The sequence below is a fragment of the Panthera leo genome, chromosome C1 (genome assembly GCF_018350215.1).
Source record: "Panthera leo isolate Ple1 chromosome C1, P.leo_Ple1_pat1.1, whole genome shotgun sequence".
Lineage (NCBI taxonomy): Eukaryota > Metazoa > Chordata > Mammalia > Carnivora > Felidae > Panthera > Panthera leo.
The window spans coordinates 12,579,064-12,604,561 of record NC_056686.1 but is presented as its reverse complement, the minus strand read 5'-3'; the positions used below and the strand labels follow the sequence as shown (position 1 = coordinate 12,604,561).

At 57.2% G+C, this 25,498-nt stretch overlaps 1 non-coding gene across 1 annotated transcript; it reads right to left on the bottom strand.

The window, feature by feature from the left end:
- Nucleotides 1-24,615: 24,615 nt before the first annotated feature.
- On the bottom strand, nt 24,616-24,700 carry TRNAG-UCC. The gene is given in 2 exon segments: nt 24,616-24,650; nt 24,664-24,700. It is a non-coding gene; the product is annotated as a tRNA-Gly (tRNA).
- Nucleotides 24,701-25,498: the final 798 nt, after the last annotated feature.

Sequence of the window (25,498 nt, the reverse complement as noted above, 5' to 3'; positions counted from 1 at the left end):
TGACTCACTCACTGAGAATCTTAAGACATCTGACTTACTCACTGAGAATCGTAAGATTCTACAGGACGGGGTGGGGGCAGGGGTGGGAAATGGACCATTCATAGTCGCGGTTTTCTCCAGACCTATCAGCCCGAGATGTAGTGCAAGATTATGTTAATGTCCCCAGTGACATTTTATCAAAGGAATAAAAGCCACTCTACAAGGCACTCTACAAGGATCATCTCATGGGAGCTTTAGAGGGCTAATACTACACCCATTTTACAGACGAGAAAACTGAGGCTCAAATGGGACCAAAGTTGCCTCTGGGGAAGGAAGTGACAAAGCTGGGACTTGAACCGAGACCCGAATGATCCCCAAACCTGTTCTCATCACAAGGCTGCTCTACCTCTCACAGGAAAGTGGGGCGCTCCGGGTCCCTTCCCGTGCCCGCATTGGACCTGAGCGTGATCCCAGAATGCCGAGGACTGGGAAGGAGTGAGTGAGGGCCAAGGAGTGTGTTGGCGGTAGTAGGGATCAGTGGGCACAAATCTGGCTTTGGCGGGGGCAGTGCCCCCCCAACTCCAATGTGGGGATGCTCAGCTCACCCGGTGGCGCTTTGTTCCCTCCTCTCTTCTCCATCCTGTCACTGCTGGGAAAGGACGTTTTGTCCTCCGTGGAACTGAGGCTGAAGAAGGCCGGTGTTTGGGGATTTGGGCTCCTGGCTCAGGGCACAGATGGCGTTAGGATCTACAAGGGGAGTCAGGCTCCCTGCACCCCCCCCCCACCCCCCCAGGGAGCATGGGAGCCTTGGGGGACCATGGGAGCCCTTTTCTTGACCGGACTTCTCTCTCCCTCTTTGTGCTCTCTTTTTTCCATTTTTTGATGTATTTTTGCTCAAGGGGAAGGGTGGGGGAGGGTAAGGAGCTCTTTCCCCAGTATTTAGGGTTTTTCTTAATGAACACTCTTTTTTAGTTTATTTATTTATTTTGAGAGAGAGAGAGAGAGACAGAGCATGAGCAGGGGAGGGGCAGAGAGAGAGAGGGAGACCCAGAATCCGAAGCAGGCTCCAGGCTCTGAGCTGTCAGCACAGAGCCCGACGCGGGGCTCGAACCCACAGACCGCGAGATCATGACCTGAGCCGAGGTCAGACGCGTAACCGACTGAGCCACCCAAGAGCTGGATGGTTAATAGACTGTGCCACCCAGGCTCCCCGAAGGTTTTTCTGGAAAGGGCATTCCTGCTCCCCCAGAAGCGAGCAGATCAGCCCGGGTCCCAGCATCCTTATCTGCAAGAACCTCTTGGAGCAGCCAAAGAATCTGCATACTGTGTGGCTCAGGATTCCTTCTCCCACTGCCAGGAAGACCACCATCAGGGCTGTGTGAGGCTCCCCACTGCACTGCTGGGCCAAGTTCTCCCTAGCGACATCAGACCTCCCACTGGCCAGACAGAGCTGGCCTGGCTCCCCCCTCGGATCCCTTCCACCCACTGGCTCGTCCTCCCTCGGCCTGGCCCACAGCACACATCGCCAAAGACCCCACGCAGTTGCCCAAGAAGGAACATTTGCCAGAAAGAAAAGCCCGCGTGGTCCATTTCTTGTCTCCCTGGGTTCATCTGCCAGCGCCCAGCTCCAGTTTTCTTTTCGACACGAGTCAACTTGGGACTCAAAATATAACAAACTCAGTAAATATGTTCTGCACGAGATGACCTTTAAAGAGAATACAGCATTCGGGGACGCCTGGGAGGCTCAGTCGGTTGAGCGTCCGACTTCGGCCCAGGTCATGATCTCACGGTCCGTGACTTCGAGCCCCACGCCGGGCTCTGTGCTGACAGCTCGGAGCCTGGAGCCTGCTTCGGATTCTGTGTCTCCCTCTCTCTCTGCCCCTCACCCACTCATGCTCTGTCTCTCAAAAAAATGAATAAACGATAAAAAAAATTTTTTTAAAAAGAGAATACAGCATTAGGATAAAAATATATACAGACACTAAACTGTGAACAGTGGTTGTTTTTGAGAAGGAGGAAAGGTTACCAACGACTTTCACCTTCTAATATATTATATATAAATTTTCACTCTAAGTAAACATTACTTTCCTAATCAGGAAAATGAAATCGAGCTGTTTCAAAAAGAGACAAGAACAAGAAACCCCTCGGTTTGACAACTGGGTGGGCTAGAAGAAAAGTCGGTAAACTATGGCGAGGGGGCCAAATCCAGCCCACCACCTATTTTTATAAATAAAGTTTTATTGGAACACAACTGCATCCATTCACTTACGGATTGTCAAAGGGCGCCTTAGCCCTACCGCCTTAGAGTTGAGGAGCTGTGACAGAAATTGTACAGCCTGCAGAAACAAAAATAGTTACTGTTTGCTCCCTTCCAAAAATAAGTCTGCCCTGGTCCAGAAAAACAGAACTTTGTGAAGGAAAAATCAGTGTCCAGTGCCAAAGCGGGCGTCTAACGCATTTATAGGCTGACAATCCAGGCCTCACAGAAAACTGGATCCTTCGGGATTCAGGGTTCATCCTCTGCCTTCTTTCCCCATAGATGAGAGTCTCCTGTGCTCTGACCAATCACCTAGGGGGAGCAATTCCAGAATTACCTCCACAAGGAGGTACCAGCCATACCGGCAATACCTCCGACAAGGTAAGTCCTTCCTTAAGTCTAACCTAAATCTTGCACACACCTCCCCCCCCCCCAAATCCTCCTGCCTCAACAGCTCAGACCCTTGGCTCAACCCTGGGCACTTGACTGGGTCTCCCGTTGTTCTTGGCTGAGTCTTGGATCTCGCTCAGTGCCCCATCAAGCCAGCAAGACCTCAGCTACCGGGAGGGAAGGTGGTGCTGTGGACAGCCGGCCTCGCCCCTTCCCTTCCGAGGCTCCAGGCCCCCGGGGATGTGCAGAGGCAGGGGCTGACCAGTGGGGTCCACCACACCAGCATTAAGAGAGCGCCGATGGCTCTGGAAGCAAGTGTCACCACTTCTGGAAGAACGATTACTTTAACGCTGCATAAACACCCATCCAGACCCATTCCACGGGGGTAAATGAAAGCACGAGAACATCTGGGCTGATTTATCTCAGCCAGAGGAAGCCAGAGAAATTCATTTCCCCCTCTAAACGATCTGCTCCGGGTCCTAAATATTCAATAATTTCCTAGCTGGGAAATGGATTTCCTCCCCTTCCCCATGGCAGGCGGTTTGCATTCTTATGCACGACATCATCGGGGTATTAGGGGGCACACTTTATAGCAGGCTCTGGACCGCGGCCCCTAACCCTTTCCCAACTCAGGGAGACTTAGGAGCATATCAAGACCTCAGATCCCCTTTCCCACCCCCACCCCCAGCACCGTGTCAGGGCAGCCCCACCCGGTCCCTGAGCCAGGCCTACCGTGACTGCCCCAGCCCGGCCCGCCTAGCCCACCACCAGATCAGCTCAAGAAGAGGTCTGGCTGCCCAGACCTGGAATCTGGTGGGGGCTCAGTGTCCCTTAATTGTCCATTTGCTTGTCTGTCTTTCCCACGAGGGGGTGACTCTGAGGGCAAGGATCATCTCAAGTTCATTCCTATATCCCCTGGTGTCTGATGAGTGAATGGAGAGATGAATGAATGACAAAAGAATAGAGAGGTAGATGGATGGCACTTTGAATGCTATTCACTTGAGTCCTTAAAGAAAGGACTGTGGTTTATTTATCTTCCTATCTCGGTGCCTGAAACATCATAAGCTGCCCATAAATGTTCGGTGAATTAATGTAGCAGAGAATGAGCCAGCATCACTGCCCTAACCAGACTGGAGGGCTGGGCTTCCTGGCCCCACCAAGATCGGGAATCGGCTCAATGCAGACTCTGACCCTTGAGTAGCCCCCGCCCCCATCAGGCCCTGGCAGAGGGTGGAGGCAGGACCCTGCAGTCTGGTCTGCGTGCCCTGGCCAGGGAGGGGGTTTTGCATCCACTGGCAGAGGAAGGGAAACAAATGAGTTTGGGGCTTGGAATCTGTTCATCAAGGAAAGGGATGTGGCCAGAGAGGAGAGGTCTGATAGGGCGAGATGTTTCCCAGTGTCCTAATGGGGTCAGGGGTCTAACTGTGCCTGGAGAGATGGAGACAGGCAAGCAAAGAAGAAATGGAAAGAGAACCGCAGAAGGAAGGGGTCAAAAATAAGGAGCAGAGGCAGAGAGTTAAATAAAAAAGGGAAACAAAACCAAAGAAGGACCAGAATGGGGCACGCGTGAAACAGAAGGGGCTCCCAGACCCACCACCCAGGGACAGGCCCCAGGGAAGTCCTGCAGTCGTCTTTGCTGGGGGCAGAAGGATTCACTGGATGGCCCCGAGGTGCCTACAGTCTAGAAGCTGAACCGAGGTCTGCCAAGAGAAGCTGGAACCCAGGAAACAGCTTCACCTCCCCTCTGGGCTAGGTTTTGGAGAATCCATCCAGAGCGAGTGCCGGGAGCCTCCCCCACCGCCCCTGTGCCCAGCCCCGAGCCCACTACCTGGCCTGGCCCAGTCTTTACGTCCCATCACTTTGCCAGTTGTGCGCGTGAATAGAGATGCTCAGGTGCCCCGGGCGGCTTTGGACCACACTTCGCAACATCGGTGCCGTGAACTGGAACACGAGCTTCACGAAGGCAGGGATCTCAGTCTGTTCCATCCACAAGGGTATGTCCCAGGGTCTAAGCAGTGCTCACAGTAGGTGCCAAATACATGTCCGTTGGATGTGGGTGGATGAATGAACAGACCCCATAGCAGTGCCAGATCTAGGAGAATGAACAGCCCGGTAGCTCCAAGAGGAAGAAGGTCCCGGGGCTGCCTGGGCCCTGAGTCTGGGGCGGCCCCCAGTGGGAGCGGGGCCCAAGGCTCTCCCCCAAAGCCCCAGATGTGTCTTTGTCTCCCCCCTCTCAGAACAGCTGTGGATGCAGGCTGCTGCTTACTCCCCCCTCCCCCCATGCTCGGCTGAGATCAGCGGTTCTCAGCTCTCGACCGTATGCTGGAGCCCCATAGAGAACTTTTTCTATGCCCTGCCGCCTCCCAGATCAGTTAAGTCAGTTTCTCTGAGTGGGACCCCGGACCTCGGCAGCCGTTTGAAATCTCCGTAGGTGATTCCAAGAGGCAGCCAGGGTCCAGGACCTAGCACCCAAATTCGGGGACAGTGGTGTTCACGCAGTGCGATCCGTGGACCGGGGAGAGCAGTGTCGCCCGGGAACTTGTCAGAAAGGTAAATTCTTGGGCCTTGCCCCAGACCTGCTGAGTCTGAAACTCCAGAGGGGGGCCCGGCTGTGTGCTCCAGGAAGCATTTCCGGTGATGACGCTGCAGCTCGGGTGGCAGGGTCGTGCTCTGGGAGTACGGTCTCCAAAGCCCCTCCAGGGAGGAGGTGACTCACAGGGACCCCCGCCGGGCCTGGATGAGCTCCCAGGAAAGCCAGGTCGCTGAGAGCCTGGGGGTGTCAAAGGGCTATTCCTGGGGTGCCAACAATACAGGGAATTAATACTCTGGGAATCTCAACGCTTCCCGAACAACGGTATTCTTAGATGACTAAGATCATCACAGTCCCCAGAGACTGGGGTTCCGGTGATCCTTAAATATCAGTATTCCCAGGACACTATCTTTCTGGGGTATCAATAATCCAGTATCCACAGGAGACCAGCAGGATTGGAACAGGCACCTCCTGGGATGGGCTTCCAGTCCCCCTTCCGTATCAGGTCTGGCGACGTCCGTCGCTTATGTCCAGGATACTTCTCTCTACTTCCTGTAGAGATCCCATCAGATGATCCCATCAAAACACTGGCTTCCTGGTGTGGGGGCAGGGTGTCCATCCCGATGACCTCTCGAAGGATTCTCACATGAAGACCAAATAAAATAACGAGCACAAACACACATACGACCACGCCTTTGGCCCGGGCCCGTGATGGGCACTTACACAGACGGACCCCAGTTCTCTCCTCTCCATCACCTCATGACGTATATTCAGCTGTCGGTTCACAGAGGAGGACGTGGGCTCAACAAAGTCAAATCCCTGGTCCCCACACACGGGCTTTAAGTGGCAGAGCCGGGGTGCCACAAGGTCCAAGTCTGACTCTGGACTCCACGCTCCGGACTGCATCGAGCCACCTGCGTGGGCCTGAGCCCGTGTTAGCGTTTGGCTGCTTTTCTCCCTTTCGCATCAGGGCCAAGTGGGTTCCTTTCACAGTGGAAGGGGTCTCCCCCACCTCTCTCTGCCGCGGACCCTGACGGCCACCACGGCAGGAGGGAAAAGGAACCAGCCACCAGAGAGGATCCTGGGCGGTCCCGCTTTTCCCTTCGCTCACGTCCCGCACCAGGTCCGCCACAGGCCCCGGTCTCTGCGGGCGCGAGCTCACAGTCTGGCAGTGGGCCTTGCCCCATCTCACAACCACCACCCTACACACGGCCAGACGGAGGGCCATCCCTTCCAAGGCAACACGGTCAGTCCCTGCACTCGGGCACAGGGGACTGCACCCAATGACCCCTGCGGCCGATCCAGCCCTGAGATCTCAGACCAGCAACTCACGGGAGGTTTCTGAAGAGAAGGCCCAGGCTTGGGGGAAATCCCCGACAGTGGTCAGGCCCCGGCGGCGGCAGATGGGGACAGAGCTGGGAAGCGGCCAGCGGGTGAGATCACTGTGCCCTCTCGTCTAGGAGGAAACATCTGAAGGCTGCCCGCAGCCTGATAAAGAAGGCTTCTCTCGCCCGGGCCCAGAGGTGCCGTGGCCCCAGAGTTGGCTGGAGTGCGATAAGGTTATTAATTAGCCACTTGAGCCTTATTCAGTGGTTCTTATCCTTAATTGCAATCAGGCGGGCAGGAGGCCGCATGAAGCAGAGCAGGGAGGGAGACACCCACAGCACCCGAACTGGCCCCCGTGAAGCAGGCAGCACAGCACAGAGGGCTTTGAGGGTGTCCCCTGACCCTTAGTGGGTGTGGGGAGGGTAGGTGAGCTCGTGACCAAGCTGGGTCCTGTCCCCATTATGCAAACGCATCCACCATCAGATAAATGGGGTCCCAGTCCCAGCTCTGCCCCCCGGTCGAGCGGCCACATCAGCCTAAGCTGCCATGCCTTCACCCAAAAGGGGATCATAATAACCCCTCTCCGATGGTCGTGGAGAGATTAAATGAGATAATCCATCGGACTCACCAGGCGCAGCTCTGCCCTGGGCCCAGGGTCAACAGGCGAGAGCCTGCCATATTTCTGAGTCAAGAACAAAATGAAGGGTGCTGTATTTTTAAATAACCACCTCCACAAAATGCCCATTTGATGGCTCTGAAGGGAGGCTGGTGCCTTTAAGACAGGAATCGATCCGGCCCTTGGCCAGGCCAAGAAAGAATATCAATCCTTGGGCGCATTAGGAGTGGGATTGATGGGGAGCTCAGAGGTGTGATGAACGGAGGCCAGAGGGACCCGGCCCTGACCCCGGCTGGGCCCCCAAGGACTATTCTCTGCAGGAGGCTCCAGAGAGAAACCTATGGGACCATCGGACCTGAACTATGACTCCTGGGCCTTTTCCCAAAGAAGCAGCTGGGATGCAACCCCCTCACACACACACACACACACACACACACACACCTGCACACTTACACACTCACCCATGCCCATGGACAGGTGCAGGCTGGGGGACAGCACCTCCCAAAGCCAGTGGGGTTACATTAGTATTTTCAGAGCACCTGCTGTGTGCCAGGCTCTGGAGCCACGGAGGTGAACGCACCCCCAGAGGCTCACCGTCCGGTCTGGGAGACAGGGAATAGAGAATCACTGCCCGGGCGACGAGAGCTCTGAGAGAAGCCAGTCCAGGGCCTGCAGGAGCCCAGAGGAGGGGCGCGCACCCAGGCTAAGGCCAGGCTGAGCCCTGGAGGCAGGCATTAGGCAGGGAGGGAAGGAAACGTTCCAAAGGGAGCGGCACGAGAAAGGGCCGGCAGGAAGGAACAGGGCGTGTGTGCAGGGACCAGCAGCCGCCCTTTAGGGACAAGAGGGACCCCCACCCCCCACCATGTTCTCCTGTGAACAGTCAGGAAGCGCTGAGGGTACTTTAAATCCGTTCTAGACCTTCTGTCTGGAATGGGTCCCAGAAGGGAGAGCAGGTAAGGCGGGCTCCAGGGCAACACTGATGAACGCCAGGTTCTCTGGGGCCCCGGGGCCCAGCCCTCGGGAAGCCGCGTGACCTCTGCTGGAAACCCACAGTGCGGAGCACCACCCTGGACCCCCAACACTGTCTCCACAGCTGACCCTCGTCCACAGGACTTGTGTATATGAAAGGGAGGCTCGGCAGAACCCGACTCCTACCCAGGGCAGCTGTGTGACCCAGAGGCTCCCTCTACCCCATGAGTCTTTTGCTCTCATCAGGTAAATCCCCCTCCCTTCGGCTTGACTTTGGCTACAGAAAGGAGGAAGGAGGGGGGAGGGAGAGAGTGAAGGAAATGGACTTACATCCACAAGGTGCCAACTACGGGCCAAGACCCACGCTTCCTTTCTCTGTTGATTCCTAGCAATCTCACTGCCGAACTGGCCGCGTGACCTGGGGCAAGTCACGTCCCCCATCGGGGAATCTATTTCCCCACTTTGCCCCACATGGCCCCAACATTGCCATGGTTGGTACCGCTTGCCTTCAAGAGTTCACCCAGTGCTCGCGATTTGGGGCGTATAAGGCACCCGCTTCCTGGCTCCTGACTTCCTGGGCTGTGTGACCTCAGGCAAGTCCCCCAACCCCTCTGGGCTCCCCGTGCTTCTGCAGAAGGAGGACAGTAACTCTCCCCAGGCCGCAAGTGGTGGACGTGGAATGAGACTGCGGATGCAAAGCACCCAGCCGGTCCTGGGCACACAGAGGTCCCCCCCCACTCCCCACGACAGTACCTGCCGTTGGTTCTGCCCTGGCCGGGAGGGGGAGCCAAAGCCGCAGCAAAGACCGGGGCGGCAGAAACGCACCCAGGCGCCGGCTGTTTGTTCAGCCATTCCGTTTGGAATGAATCTCCTTTCATCCCTGCGAGTGAAGTCTCCAGCGCCGGGCCGCTCGTCCAAAGCGAGTGTCTACAGCGGCTCCGGCCCCCATTTATCACGCGGCGTTTGATGGAATATTCCTCCTCGAGGAATTGCGCTCCCGGACACTATTCACGCTCGGCCGGGGTCTTTGAAACCGAACAGCAGGTTCTTTAAAGGGACAGGAGAGGCGCGCTGCATCCCGATATGCGGCTTTTGAACACGTCAACATTAATAGAGGTCACTGTTCCAGGGGACGCGGGGCCCTTCCCGAGAATAAATCAACAGCTGGTGCCGCCGGCCAATCGTCCCGTTTTGCTCTCGTTTCCTCTTTGATCTTCGGCTGCTGCTGGAGGTTAGGGGGGTGGGGGAGGCAGGCATGTCTGCACCCGCTTTACCGGGCCTTGCGGGGAGAATCCTGTCTGAACGAGGCCCGGAGAGGTCATCCGTCACCCTGTCCCTTCCCCGGCTGCCAGGATCTCAGAGTTTGACGCAGGATGGCAATGAGCTTTCCAGGGTGGGGGTTTACCAGGAGTCAGGCGTCGGGCTCAGGGGTCTCTGTGCCTCAACTACCTACTACTGCTGGTCGGAAGGGCTTTGGGGTCAGAAATGCAATTCACGGGGAATTCCTGACCTGCAGACCCACTGGGTGCGGTCCCTCGTGGCCTCCTTTTATTTGAGGGAGGAGAGGCAGAAGGCTGGTCCGGCCTTCCGCCCTGGTCCAGCCTCCTCGAGAAAGGCTGCTACAGTATAAAGCCCAGAGGCAGCTTGGCTCCTGAAGTACCCCCTGGGCTTTGCAACCAGTCATGGTTCAAATCTCTGCTCTGCCATGTCCCAGCTGTGTGGCCTTGAGCAAGTGACTTGACCTCTCTGAGCCTCAGTATGAAAACGCAGCCCCTCCAGCAAGGCGTCTGCACAGTCGTGGGAAGGGGGCTAGCGTCTGTGTGACGGTCACCCCTCCCCTTGCCCCAGGACCCCCTGCCTCCTTTTCCCAATGCTTCACTGTCTGCGATAAGGCAGGCACAGAGCGGCTTGCCCCAGTGCTGGTCCTGCCACACTTAAAACTCTTAACAAACGCTCAGATGTATGATGTTTTATGTTTCTGTCGTTTCTTGGTTACTGATTGCTTTATCAATACTGCTGCTCATGTGAGTTCCGTGATTTATCTGGTTCTGCCCCCCACCTCCCTGTGTGGCCCTGGGTGAGCCATTCATCCTCCTGGGTCACAGCGCACGGGAGCTGGAGGGAGGGACCTCAGAGGTCATCAATTCAGGCCTTTCACCGGATCCGTAAGAATTGCAGGAATGACCCAAACCACCTCCAAGCCCGTGGTAGACCAGTGCACCCATGCCCCCCCCCCAACACCACGGCTCTGCTTATTCCTGCCTCATTCCTATCCCTCCTGCACCAACTCCGGGTTAGGCCACGTGACTCCTTTTGGCCAGCGGGACGTGAACAAGCATGAGCAAGCCGAAACTCTCTCTACAGGTGCTGGCTCTTTGGGGCTTTTCTCTCGGGACACCCCCTCTTGGAAGGCCACCTTGAGACCCCCAGGCTGAAAGGAAGCCCGGGCCATGGAGAAGAACCTAGAAACCCCAGCAGAGAACCCCAACTGAGCTCCCAGCCCCCCGCCGGCACCCACTGCCAACCATGTAGGTGAAGCCATCCCGGGCACCCCAGGTAGGACGTCAAGCCCACTGCCGCCAGCCGCGGCTGCGTGAGTGATACGGGCAGCAGCACTGACCAGCTCATCTCAGCTCGCCCGGGACCTTCTGGGTTTCAGCGCAGAGAAGTCCCCCTCCCGGGAACACGTCCCCTGCCTCCCCCACCCTACCAGAAACAGATGGAAAAAAACCCAAAAACCCAGCCTACCAACGCACAGTGTCAAGAGACACAGCAAACAATTACTTTAACCTCTAAGTTGGGTGTTTGGTAAAGTGGCAACAGACAACTGAAGCAGGGCCCTCGTGTGTGCCAGCCCCCCCCCCACGTGAGTTCAGTCTTTGATGCGAGTCCTAATCTTCACAAAAGTCCTTTTGAGATGGTCTCCCGGAAAGAATCTGAGGAACAGACAGGTCAAGGACAGGTTCAAGATCAGGGGTTAAGAAAGCAGAGTAGTGAAGAATCCTGTGATGAATAACAATGCAAAGATTTTCAAAGGAAGGGGCTCGGAGAAAAGGGAGGGGATGGGAGGGGAGGAGAGGGAAGGGAAGAGAGAAGGAAGGGGAGGGGAGGGAAGGGGAAGGAAGGGGAGGGGAAGGGAGGGAAGAGAAAAGGAAGGGGAGGGGAGGGAAGAGAAAAAGAGTAGGGGAGGGAGGGGAGAGAAGAGGGAGGGGAGAGAAGAGGAGGAGAGGGGAGGGAAGGGAAGAGGGAGGGGAGGGAAGGGGAGGGGAGGGGAGGGAAGGGGAAGGAAGGGGAGGGAAGAGAAAAAGGAGGGGAGGGAAGGGAAGAGAAAAAGAGTAGGGGAGGGAGGGGAGAGAAGAGGGAGGGGAGAGAAGAGGAGGGGAGGGAAGGGAAGGGAAGAGGGAGGGGAGGGAAGGGGAGGGGAGGGGAGGGAAGGGGAAGGAAGGGGAGGGAAGGGGAGGGAAGAGAAAAGGGAGGGGAGGGGAGGGAAGGGAAGAGAAAAAGAGTAGGGGAGGGAGGGGAGAGAAGAGGGAGGAGAGAGAAGAGGAGGGGAGGGGAGGGAAGGGAAGAGGGAGGGGAGGGGAGGGAAGGGAAGAGGGAGGGGAGGGGAGGGGAGGAGAGGGAAGGGAAGGGAAGGGGAGCGGGAGGGGAGGGAAGGGGGAGGGGAGGGAGGGGAGGGAAGGGAAGAGGGAGGGAAGGGAAGGAGAAGGGAGAGGAAGGGAGGGAAGGGGAGGGGAGGGGAGGGAAGAGGGAGGGAAGGGAAGGGGAAGGGAGGAGAAGGGAGGGAAGGGGAGGGGAGGGGAGCTAGGGCTTAAACCTCAGTCTAAACCTAAACCTAAGTCCAACGTCTAAGCCACAACTGTCCCCACAAAAGCCCTGATGTCTTTGCTGCCATCTAGCAAACAGGAATGCACAGTTCCGGAAGATGGGACTTCCCCAAAGCCACACCGCAAGCGGGTCCACAGGGCTACCTGTGACATTCTGGGTAAATCACACAAATACCTGCATCAATGACACCTAGTGCCACGATGCTGCTGCGTGACAAACCACCCCCAAACTCAGCAGCCTAAAACAAACGTTTATTGAGCTCATGAGTCTGTGGGACAGTCGAGAGGCTCTGGGCCAGGCCGGGCTCCCGTGTCTGGGGTTGGCTGGCTGCGGGCTGAGACAGCGGGGCAGCTCAGCCCCTCTCTGTATGTCTCCCATCCTCGGGCAGCCTAGTCGGGGGGTGGGGGCAGGGGCGAATGCTCTCGCGACAAAGGCAGAAGCATGGGAGTAACGCACAAGACCTAGACTTGGGACAGGTGCGGTGTCGCCCCCATTCGGCCAAAGCAGATCCCAAAGCCAGACCAGGAACAAGGGAGGGGGTCCAGACTCTGCCTGTTGGGGCAGCTGCAAGGTCTCCTTGCAAAACACGTAGGTACAAGAGAGACTGAAAACTCAGAGTTGTTCATGCGATCGATTTATCACAACAGCCTTCACCATGTTTCAGGTGACGCGCTGAATATTTTACTCTTATTTATTTCTTGAACCATTCTGATCATTTAATCAGGCACGATTCTCAGCCCCCCTGATCCGGTTAGGGAAGCCAAGTCCTACGAGGATGAAGCGGCTAGCCCGAGGCCACACGGCAAGTAAACGGTAGAGCCGGAATCCAAGGCCAGGTCTGCTTTGCTCCCCAACCCTTGCCCTTATCCACTGAGCCACGCAAACACGCCAGCTGCCTGCAGCCGGCCCCAGCCTTGATTTCCCAGAGGACAAGAGGCCGGGGTCCCCGATGCCTCCCGTCGGGGCAGGAGCCAGTTTCGTCCCCGGCCAGAGGTTTCTGCCAGGGCCTCACGTCGCCTGGTCCTCACGTCTCCAAGGGAAAGTCAGGTCTTGGGGCATTTGGGGCCCGCTGAGCTATTTCCGTGTCTTTTCTTCAAGGAGACTCGGCCGAACACGGTGCTGATCAGCAAACCCCATTTCTTACCTCCGCTGCTCCTGGAGCTCCGTTCTCTGAGGCAGATAATGCCCCTTATCTCAGCCTGGAGAGCTGGGTGGGGGGAAGGCCCAGAATGACGATCCCTGCTTTAGCGATAAGGATTTGGAAGCGCCAGCCTCCGCAGCCTTGAGCAAACACAGCACCAGGGGCACGCGTGGCATTTGCATAGGGCATTTTACAGAGTGCAGCTGGGGGAGGCTCTGCGGGGGCCCCGGCAGCGTAGAGGGCGCAGAGGACACACAGCGCGGACGCCGTGCAGTCCAGGCCTTGCCTCAGCCTCTGCCTCCCCGGGTGACCTTGAGCAAGTCAGGTGACTTCCTGGGCCTCCTTCCCCCCATCTGCTCAAGAAGGGTATGGTTGAGATTAGGGGTTTCGAAGTGTATTCCTTGGGACCCCAAAGTTCCCTGGAATGGCATCACGGGCATTACTGAAGGGGGGGGAAGGGGGACGAAGGGGGAGCCGTGACCCTGACCCCCAGCTGCCACCAGACCACTCGCTTTTGTCATCTGCTTGATGAGCTGGAGTCCATGGAGGATGTCATTTCAACAAAGGGCTTCGCTCGTTCCAAGGAATCCGTTGAAAGCCTAGACTAGATGAGCCATGAAGCCCCTTCTAGGAGCCTAAGGGGCAAGGGCGGGGGACAGGGAGACGGGATTGAGGGCTGCATGACGGGGAGGGCGTCGGGACTAAGACAGGGTGTGGCCCCCCTGGCAGCTTCTGATGTCCACCCACGTCTCCTCCTTCCAGCCCGGTGTCTCCCCCATGGCTTTCTCCCTCGAAAAATCTAGCACCTGCCTGCCACGGAGCAGTCTGGCCCAGCCACAGGGAGGATGGGGACCGGGGAGGAAAGTGGACCCAGAAGGCTGAGCTGCAGGGACAGGGAGTGTGAGCCAGCCGATGGATGGAGGCAACAGCAAAGAGGTCCGGCTGCCAACCCTGACCCCACTCTTCCCGGCTGTGTGATCTGGGGCACGTGCCTTCACCTCTCTAAGCCTCTGTTTCCTCCCCTGTAAAATTGGGGGGGTGGTTTATAATGCCTCCCCCATAGAATGATGAGGACCAAATAAAACGCTCAAGTACTTAGCATGGAGCCTGGAACAGAACAGGTGCACATGAAGAGACACAAAACAATGGAAGCCCAGCTGTGGTCTTGGACTCCCGGCCATTGGCAGAGCAGAGCACCCCTGGGTACCCCTGGGCCCAGTGAGGGGACAGGGGATGACAAGGCGGGGCAGAGACGGCAGTCCAGAACACCTCTGCAGACCCTCCAAGGCCCCTACCCCAGCCCTTCCAGCAGCTTCGTGCAGGGGCCGCTTCACAGCACTGAGAACGCTGCCCTCTTCTCGCCCTTTCTCTGAGGCTATAGCAGGACTCACATGTCACAAGTGCGGGGGAGCTGACGCCCTGGGAATAGAGTCTGGCACACAGTAAGTGCTCGATACGTGTTGGCTGTCCTCATTTGGGATTCTAACCAAGGTTCCCCAGGTCATGCACCAGCACCTGCCCAAACCCCACATCTGGTCCAGGCGACTGTGCTAACTAACTGCCTGGGCTTCTGACATAAGGCCGACCATGTGGAAGCAAGCGGGAGGGGGAAATGCGGGAGGGTCCCCACCCGAGACCAGCTGAGGAGTCTCTGAGCTAAGCACAAGAGTCAGGGAGGCAAGAAGACGCTTAGATTCTGCTGGATCCTCCATAAAAGTATGGGGACCTGAGACAGAGAGGACCGGCTGCCACTCCCAAGGAGGCAAAGAGACTCCAGGTTTGTCACATGGACACAGAACGAGAGTAGGAGAGATGTCTGGCTGCAGGGTCCAGGCAGGAAGCCTGAGCTTACTGTCTACCGGTTCCCTCATCCCCGAGGGAGAATGTTCCCCACGCATCATGGCCACGGGGCCGGGAGAGCCTGTAGGATCAGGCATGGGGGTGGGGTGGGGAGGGGACAGGCAGTGACCAAATGGACCACGAACCAACCACGACACAAGGCCAAGGACACGCCAACGGGGGAAAGAGGCCTGAGCCAATAGACATTAGGCTTCTGCCCCTGGTCGGAAATAGAAACTTGAGATAGAAATTAAGCTCAGTTTTAGAACAATAGAGAGGGTTGCATTTTTTGCACGCTGCCATTGGCATGCAAGGTGTCTACCAAACAAAGACGGATAGGTATAAAAATTTGAGATTACGGTGTTACCGGGTCTCCCCTGCTGCCCGAAACCAGGCCAGGGACAACTTCCCGTATCGAGGTTGAAGGGTCCTGTCTCCCGTCGCGTACGGTTGGGTCCCTGGAAGGAAAACTGCTACGAGTCAAAACACGGACGCACTCTCTTCCAGAAAGCTCGTACCTGTCGCTACTCCGCCAGCCAGGGATAAACAGCCTGCCTCACTCCTCACTCCCCAGCTTCGAGGAGCATCATTTGGCCCACCTTTGCCAATGTGATGGTCCAAAACCGAGAGTCTTGCTGTCTCCATTTGCACTCTTCAATTAGCAGAGTGAGGTGCTCCGGTGCGCTTTGGGAAAGCCAGGGTGTTAGGGTTACGTGACCCTTGTTAAGCACGTGCGTGTGCACAGGGTTTTTGATGTAAGACACCCTGGGGACACTCCCTCCCCGGTCAGAGAGCGCCTTCCTGTAGCTTGGCTGCTCTGATCCTCAGTTTCTGCATCCGTTAAATGGGGAGAATGATATCTGTCCTGTAGGAAGGAGTAGTGGGCATTTATTTGTCATTTGCTTCCTTGGCATTCTCTCTCCTCTCCCCTCTCCCACCCACTGCCCTAATTTCCTGGCCACATGGTTTGGTCACAGGAAGGCTTGACTGACTTAGACCAATCTGTCTTAGACCAATCCTCCTTAGACTTAGACCAATCCTCCTGGCCACAGTGACTGATGCAGGAGTGGGCACATGACCCAAGTGCCCACAGGACAAATTCTGGGATTTGGATTGAGCTGTAGGGTGATGTGGCCTCTCATTTACTCACAGGTGTGAAGGAGGAAGCGGCTGGTGGCCATCCCAGAGGCAGAAGGGAGGGGCCTGCTGTGAATGGTGCAACACCGAGGACATAGAACCGAGTGGAACATGCATCGGTGCTATGCCTACCAGAGTACTGAGGCTGGATCAACCCTTGCCTGAAGCAGACATGATCTCTTTTTTAATTCTATAAGCCAGTGAGTTTGCTTTATTTTTTAAGCTCCTTTGAGCCAGGTTTTCTGTCACCTGCAATGCAAATGACAGTACTGAAGATATGCTTCCCTGCAGGGACAGTGCCTGGGTTGGCACACAGAGGGCACTCAGGAGATCACAGCCTTGGGCACAGAAGCTGGCACCCAGACGCATAGAACAGACCCACGAGGTTTCAATCACAGCTCTGCTTCCTCCGAGCTCCGTTGTGTGACCCAAGCAGCTTCACCTCTCTGAGGGTGATAACATCTGCCTTCTCAGGTTGTTTATTCCTACCTGTCTCCCAGGCTTGACGCGAGCTCCTTGGGCATAAGGCCGAGTTTGGTCGGCGTCTTAGTTCGACAACCCAACCCATCACTCACGTGTTGATTACCTGTTGCATTTTGCCTCCTTGGGCCTGGTGGCGAGTTCCCTGCAAACGGGCTGGGACCCACCTCTGTGCTCCGCGGAGGGTGGACGGACGGGTAAGTCGCGTGCCCCAAATCCCTTGTTGGTGCATAAGTGAATCATGAGACCTGCCGTGTTGAAGGGTTACAACACCTACCAGGAGGTCCTGCCCACGGTGCGCTTTGGGCGGATGATAAGCCGAGGCCCGCTGTGGTGATGGGGAGGCCGAAGGCTCCAGGGCCACGGTGGCAGTGGCAGAACCAGCATTTGAACTTGGATCTGTCCGACTCCTGAACCTGTAGTTGGTGAGACACACCCTTGGGCCTGTGACACGCCCCGATGGGTAAAGTGGCAAAAGGCCGCCCCAGAGCAGACAGGACTATGGCATAGAGGCAAACGGTAACACGGAATTCATCAAGGCTGCTCTCGGTGGCTCACATATATAGTGCTAGGTGGTTGTCGCAGCTTGAGGAAGAAAACAGAGAAGGCAATGGCCAAGAGTGTTAGCGGGGAGGGGGCTCAGGCAGGGGAGACACAGGGAGCGAGGGCTCAAGGCCTCTTGGGCGGGGGTTCCGGGTCTCTGGCTCCTGGGGAGCAGGGCAGGAGGATGAGGCCCCTGTGCCCGGGACCTCACTGTCCCCCTTCGAGGCAGCTCCTTCACCCTAACTCTTGGGCAGACACTGTGAAGATGCGGGGTGGGGGAGGGGCTAGGAGGAGACCGAGGGGGACCTGGGAAGTTCCAGAAATGAGAGACTGGGGAGGTTCCCTACTGGGACACCAGGAAACAGGCGTCACAACAGCCCTGGCGGCCAAGCACCTATGTCAGAGAAACTGAGGTTCAGAGAGGTCTCGCAGCTGGGCCGTGCCACCCATTAGACAGAGCCGTGCCCACTGCCGACCCCAGGAGCCTCCCTCTCGGGGCCCCTGGTCAGGACCAGAAAACATGGGCAGGCAGGGCCCCACCTCCTCGCTGTCCCTCACGGGCCCTGCCCAGGGGAGCCTGCACCTGTCAGCCCATGTCTGGTTCCCACATCTGTCCCCGAGGCCCGAGACAGGAGATTCTGCCCCCTCGGCAAGGCTGGAGCAGGCCTGAGGGGCCTAAGATGCCCACTGCACAGATGAGGACACTGAGGCTCAGAGAAGGCCACAACTATCCCGGCCACCCAGCGGACAGGATGCAGCACAGATGTTAGAACCCAGTCTGTCCCTGCCCCTGGTCCCTCCTGGGGGACCCCACTCTCTGCCCTCCCCCTGCAAAGGGGAGACCGCGGGCACCTCCCCACAAGGCCTGAGTGTCTGACAAGGTGGTGGGGGCAGGGCGAGCTTCCCTAGATATGGAGGCACCAGAGAGGTGGGGGTGGGGGGGGAGTGAGGCCAGATACTCCCCTTCTTACAACCACCGGGGACACGGGGGACCATCCCTGCAGACACTCAGCGTCTCTAAAAGCAATTTGCCTTTACGCCCCTTCCCCTCTCAGGCTTCCTCTGCCTCGTCACAGCCATGGATCCACCCCAGTGCCCTCTGCTCTCCTGGGCAGGACGTCCACCTCTCAGAACGGCTCCCTCATCCGGAACCGTAGACGACAAAGCGACACCCACGGGACCGTGGCGAGGACGATTCCCAGCATCAACAACAACAACAAAGCGGCCAAAGGCTCAGGCTCCCCTCCACACAGCAAGCCTGTGAGTCCCTCCCCGTCCTCAAGGCGAGGCCCCAGGGACATCCTCGCTGCCCCTTGGCCTCCTGTCCCGCTCGCCCCGCCACCCTCCCAGAACCCAGAGTCAGGGATGCCCCTTTCCTGGGGGGGTGGGAGGGGTGGTCAGGGCTCCAAACGCTCTGCTCAGGTGTCCACTGGGTTAAGAGCGGGACCCGGCCTATTCGCTGATCTCGGAAGAGTTGTTGACTGACTGACTGACCAACTGGGAAAACCAGGGTCCAGGGAGTTGCTCCCCAGAACCCCCTCTCCCCGGAGGATTTCTCTGACCCTCCGCCCAGGCTGAGTTAAGGGCTCCTCACAGGAGCTCCCTCAAAGCCCGGAAATATCCAAGACACGAAAAGGTTCTGCGGTTCAAGCCTCAGCTCTGCACGGACTAGCTGTTTGCCTCCGGGCAAGTGGCCTAACCTCCCCGCACTTCCCTGTCCTCACCCATAAAATGAGGGTAGCAGTGTCTGCCGTGGAGAATGTTTGCGAGGCGTCACGAGGCAGGCAGCCCACGCAGCATGGCACCCGGGAGGTCCCGAGCAACCCCAGACCACCGCGAGGATCTCGCCATAACGTCTAGGTCACTGATCTTTCGCCACCTGCCTGTGAACTCATCCACACCCGTAGGGACGCCTGTCGGGCATTTTCCCAGAATCCCACAGGGACCTCCTACTGCTTCCTACTGCCAATGTCCACACCCGCAGGTCTTACGCAGAGGTGGGGGGCCCCTTAGCCCATGTCTACAGGGAGCCGGGCTGTCCGGGAGTCCCCAACCCCAAGGCTGGCCCTTGGCCAGCGACAGACAGGTCCCCAGCAGGGCCAACTCTGAAGTTAACTTCTAGTCCAGAGTCCCCGTGGGATGCGGCTGAGGCCACTTTCTGTGGGATTTTGCTCGAAGTCATACCCCAGCGTGGCTGCACCGCCCCCCCCCCCCCCGGGCCCTCCCTCACCCTGCCCTGCACCTGAATCCTCCTCTCTGGCAGCCACAGTGGCAGATGTCACGCTTACCTCTACCCCCCACGCTTAGCACAGTGCCCAGACACGGGCCGCTTGGTCCGCATGGGTAACTGCTGAACTGAGTGACGTGGTCAAGAAAAGGATTGAGGGAGGGGCACCTGGGGTGGCTCAGTCGGCGAAGCGTCCAACTCTGGATCCGGCTCAGGTCACGATCTCACGGTTCCTGAGTTCGAGCCCTGGGTGGGGCTCTGAGCTGACAGCACAGAGCCTGCTTGGGATTCTCTCTCTCCCTCTCTCTGCCCCTCCCCTGCTCCTACGCACAGGTGCTCTCTCTCTGTCCTCCCTAAAATATATAAAGAAACGTTCAAAAAGAAACAGAAAAAGACTTAGCCAAGGCATGACTTCTGAGAGGGAGAATGAGACTGAGAGCCGGCAGGGCTCCCCCAGACCCCCCAGCTGCCTCCCTTGCCCACGCCGAGAGCCAAAATGTTCAGTGGAACATGTGGTCTTTAATGCACGGGCTTGAGCTGCGCAAACAAGGTTATAAAATGTCAAGGCAAATCAAGCCGGGATCCCGGGGCGGCCCCCCTGACGTCATAGCTGGGGGCGGGGCTTGCCCGGAACAGGCAGGAGAAGGCTCAGAGTGCACAGAGTGTGGGATGGAAAGAAGGGGCGATCTGGCCCCCACTGATGATTGCTTCGGTTGTTTTGTTGGTAATCCTTTGCTCTGACATGATCAAAGATGGGCAAGCAGGCCCACATCTAGAACGTACCACGGTCAAGGGGCGGCGGGGGGGGGGGGGGGGGGGCGGTGTTTCCCCCTCTTTTCCTCCTCCTCTGTGCAGGTACACAAGGGACCCGGCACTCGAAGGTGCTCGATGAGACCCTTGCCCTCCTGGAGATTACATTCTAGAGGGAGAAAAAAAAGTCAACCAGGAAGGCGTGACAATTTTAGATACTCACCGATGCTATAAAAATCAGTGGGAAGGAAGCCTGCGGTGGCTGGGGGGAGTCCAGTGGGGTGATGCCCCCCAATAGTATCTGTATGAGGACGTGGCAGCGGCCCAGGGCTGGGGCTCCAGCAGCAGGTGGCCCCGGCCGTCTTCCCCTCCCCCCCTTCCCTCCACTGCAGACCAGGCAGCGTTTTGCAGACCACCGTCCTGCTGCCCAGCCTCAGCCGTGGGGATCCCTCACGGGATCCGGGCAAGGGGGTACAGGGAGCCCAGTGGGGCCGCACCACCTCACTCAAGACACGCCACAGAGGGGCTGTGCATGGCACCCAGGGTGTTCTGGGGTGTTCAGGCACGCCTGGTGGAAGTTACCACAATTTGTAAGATGAGGGAGAGAGAGAGGGGTCTGAATCCTGGCCTCGGCCACTTAGGGGCGGCGTCACAAAACTGGGCGCTCCCGAAGCCTCAGTGGCACCATCTGTAAAACGAGGCCAAGCCGGGACTCCACCTGTCAGGGCGGCTGCAAGGATTGGATGAGATCCTGGCACGAAGTCAGCCCTCGTTTCGTGGCAGTTGAAATTACAGTGAAGAGTCTCTGATTTTAAGGTTCAATCTTGAACCCCTGGCTCAAGATTTAAAGATTCTGTTCACAAAGTAAAGACTAGACGTTGCTAGAACGTCAGCTCTGGGAGAACGGGGATCTGGTCTGTTTGGTTCATGATTTTATCCCCAGTCACCTGGCACCCAGGGCCTGGCATATAGGTTAGCAATTTGTGTATGTGTGGAATTGTGCGTGTGTGCGCGCGCGTGTGTGTGTGTGTGTTGGATGAATGAGTGAATGAACAAATGAATGAATGGCCAGGCTGACCGCTCTGTCCAGTTGCCCGAACCAGAATCTAGGATGTGTCCCTGCCCCCCCACCCCCAGGCATCCCGCCTCCTGACCAGCAGCTCTCGGTCAGCCCCTGCAGACAGCCCCTCGCTCACCTAGAGTGACAGCCTCTGAATGGGTTCCTCCTCCCCTCCCATCTCAAAAATCTCATTTCCAGAAAGAAAAGAAGGAAGTTCATTAACCAAACCCCGGGCATTCTGCCTCAGGGCTGACCCATCATCAGGCACAAAGGAAAGTCTTATCTTAGTCACTTACAAAATTAACCACCAGGAACTTGGGCCCCACAGGCCACAGCACACCCTCCTTCCCAAGGAGCAGGGGGATGCACGGCGGGACCGGTGGTAGTCACCCACAGCCCTGGACTGTGGCGGAGCAGGAACCTCACAGCGGTCAGGTCACACTCGGACACCTCCTCCCCTCCTCACCCAGGACACTGTGAACCTGAGCCCAGCCACTCCTGCCTCATTAAGCAGCCGGCACAGGGCCCTGGGAAACGTCTTAATTAGGTGGCCACACTGGCTTGTGTAAATTAATTTGATAAAGATAATGAAGTTCAGCAGAGCAGAGCTGACCATGTTTCTGAGAGCAGCTGCCCTGAGGCCTGAGCTCTAGGAACCAGGATCTGGGGAGGGGTGGAGGGGTTTGCGGGGCGGCGCCTCCCGGGCTCGCTGCCCCTCCCCTGCCCTCCCACACACACCCCCACACCCCTGCCCATGCAGTTCAGCCTCTGGAGGCTGAAGGACCCAGGCTGTGGAGGGGGCGGGGCGATATCCTTCTCCACGTGCCACAGGAATCAAATCACCTGACCTCTGAGAGCCTCAGTTTTCTCAGCTATAAAATGGGTATGACAGTCCTGCCTCCTAGCGCTGATTAAATGAGGTAAAATATGCAAAGCGATTGGCCCACGCTTGGAGTTTATGGTGGGTCCCCAGTAAATCGTAGCAGTTATTTATATTACCGAAATAAAATAATGGAAGCCGCCCCCCTCCCTGTCCTTGTGTGTCCATGGGGAAAATGGTTCTTTGGGATAAATTATTAACCCCTGATTTTCCTGAGCCCCTTCTCATTCTGGACTTCCTGCTCCCTTTGGGGTTCAGAGGGCTGAAGAATTTGGTCAAGGTCACACAGCCGGTAAGTGGTAGGTGCAAGATTCAAACCCCGTTTTCCTGGCCCCAAAGCAAAGGAAGGACAGCTGTGTAGACTTACGAGTCTGCAGATAAGTGGGCTGGACTGGTGCCCGAATACATCCGATGCCTCTGTGTTCCCTCTGAGCCGGCTCTGCTTGCCAGTGTAGGCGGCTGCACAGGAGACTTAAACAACACTGAGCACACACTGGCCGTTGGTGGCGGGTGGAAGGACTGTGACATCGGGGAAGGATGTGACCTGGGGCTCAGGCACAGCTCTGCCAAACTATCTATGGCACCTTAGCCAAGTCACGCCCCTTTGGAGACCCTTTCCCCATCGGTAAAGGAGAAGGAAAGTTTCTGACTCGGGACACTTTTCCAGCCCCAGTCATTCCCCAGATCCTCCCCTGAGTCACCTGCTGTTTGGTCTGAGGATGCCTGAAATTTCTCCCCACGCCTTCTGCCTCCTGGCATAGTGCCACCTCACGGGGGGGGGGGGGCTGAGCACACGGAACCACCTGCACCCCATCCCTCCCGAGAGCCGCAAGAAGGACTAAGTATGGACAGCAGGGTTCCCGGACTCTCCACAAGGAAGTATCATGGGGACACGGGATCCTGAACGCAGAAGTTCTCCTCGAGATGCAAAATCCCCAAGCTGGGCTACATGATAACCTCTGATCAGCAAAAAAGAAGGACGATGATAGTGTGAAGGATTTTTTTTTTCCTTTGCTGTAAACGAGAGAGACGCATTGGGCGTCTAATTAGCAAAATATTAGGTAATTGGTGTAATCTGGGACCATTCCCTTTTTGACAGACAGCCTCTACTGTGCTGGCCCATTTCAAGCCTGAGCTGCTGGTAACATCAGCTGATAATTGTAATACTGAAAATGAAAAATCAAATCAGAGTCATCGGAGGCTCCCATTAAATTGATTTAGGACTGGAAAAATTAATGGGATTTCCCCTGCCTCCCCCCACCCCCCCCCACCCCCCGCCTTGCCTCCTCCCTGCCTGGTCTCTGCCTCGCTCAGCCGCACAGAGAGAGAGAGGGAGAGAGGCTCGAGGGTGGTTGGGGCTCTGCCACTCTGTCTCTCACCTGCTGTCTCCCTGCAAGATGGCCAGGAACCACCCCCCTGAAAGCCAGCTGTGGGAGGTCAGTAAGAGAATGGAGGGACGTACGCAGCCTCAGACAGAGCAGGTGCACTTTTCCTCCCCTTTCCCAGGAGCACCGAGCCCCTAAGATGAGGCACAGAGCAGCCTCTGCTATTTCTAAGTTTGATGAAGCAAGGAAACAGAGTCAGTCTGATGTGTGTCCCATCAGTTCCAGTGACAGAAATCAACCCAAACCAGCTTAAAGGGAAGAGAACACGCATTGGCTCATGAAACCGGGAAGTCCGGCGGGAGAGCTTGCCCGGAGACGCCGAGAACCCAAAGGTGTCGTCCCACCTCTTCTGTCCCTGCCTCCCCTCCTCCCCTCCCACCGCGGCTAGGATCGTTCCACACTGAGCTAGGGTAGGGATGGGTGTGCGGAATGCGGCCACAGACAGCTTCCAGGCTTACGTTCTCCCGGGTTAGCAACCCCGGAAGAAACAGAGCTGTTCTCCCCCAGCATCCGCACATAAAGCCCAGGGAAGGGTCCCCATTGGTCTTTCTAGAGACACGCGCCCTTCTCTGCCCAATCACTGTTGCCCAGGGTGGGGAGGAGACATTATACTGACCGGACCTGGGTCCCAACCCACCCCTGTGACTGAAGGGACAGGGTCTGATCGTGACCTTGCACCCCACGGCGGGAGCAGGTGAGGCAGCATCCCCAAAAGCATGCTTTGACTACTGGAAGAGGAGGAGGTGTGTGGTCAGGAAACGAACCGCCCCCAAACTTAGCATCTTAAAGCTTTGCTACGATCTCTCGTGATTCTGCGGGTCGCTGGGAGCGGGTGGTTCTCCTGTAGGACAAGACCGGGTCTGGATCTGTACCTACCTGGGGACTCGACCAGGCGGCGTGTCCAAGATGGATCCACGGCCTGCGTGGCGCCCCCGTGGCCAGGGCTCTCTCTCAGGCCCTGTCTCCACACGTGTGTCCTGTGGTCTCTCCATCAGGGCAGCTGGACCGCTCCCATGGCAACCCAGGGGCTCCCAGAAGCACAAAAGCAGATGCCATCAGGCTGACAGGCAGGGTCACTTTCATCATATTCCCTCGTTAAAGCATAAAGGCCAACCGAGACTCAAGAGGAAGGTACTAAACTCCGCTTCTCCATGGGGGAAGGGACAAAGAGTCTTCACCGTCTTTTGTTGTTCTTTATTTTTTGAGGGGGGGGAGGGGCAGAGAGAGAGGGAGACCCAGAATCCGAAGCGGGCTCCAGGCTCTGAGCTGTCAGCACAGAGCCCGACGTGGGGCTCGAACCCACGAACCCTGAGATTCTGACCTGAGCGGAAGTCGGACGCTCAACCGACTGAGCCACCCAGGCACCCCTAGAAGCTTCACCATTTTTAACCACTCCCCCCGGGAGGGTGGGGCAAACAGTGGCAAAGCGGGGATACCCATCCCATCCGTGAATGAACTCAGGAAGCGCTCACGGGGACCCTGCTCGGTGTTCGGTCTATGCCAGGGGCTGAAGTTCCTTCCCTCAAAGGGAGACGCATGGTTGTGGTACCTTTGTTGCTATGGGAACCAAGCCATTCTAGAGGCACAGGTGCCCTATGGCTTCCTCCTCAGGAGAAAGTCCACGGAAACACAGGAAAGAAAGAGGAGAGGGCTTCTGTCTGGCAGAGAGAGAGATGCTCTTGGAGCTGCCAAAGGCTGGGTTCCTCGCTCTGCCTAACCAGGGCTGGAAGGCTCTGGAAATAAACTGGCCTGTATCTGAGTCTCGGACCTCCAAAGACCAATCATGTGGCCTTGAGGGGGTCACCTCGCCTCTCCACACTTCCATTTCCTTATCTCTAAGAAGGGCGGGATAACAACCATCTCGTCAGGGTCTAAGGAGAAAATGGGCCAAACTGTGCGAAAAGTCTAGCACGGTGCCCGGCGCAGAATAGGTCCTAAATGATGACAGGGCAGAGGGGTTTTCATCACTGCCCACTGTATGTACCTGTTCGAGGTGCTGCTCTGGGCGGTGGTGGGCACTCCATCCTTTGTACCCAGATGCCCGAAGTTCTCCTCCCCCACGTCAGTCCCGAGTATCCCTAGAGAGAGCTGGCGGGAGGCCCTCCCTGGTCGAACCATCTCCGGGAGACCACCGGCCCTCTGAGCGCCTTCGTCCCAGCCT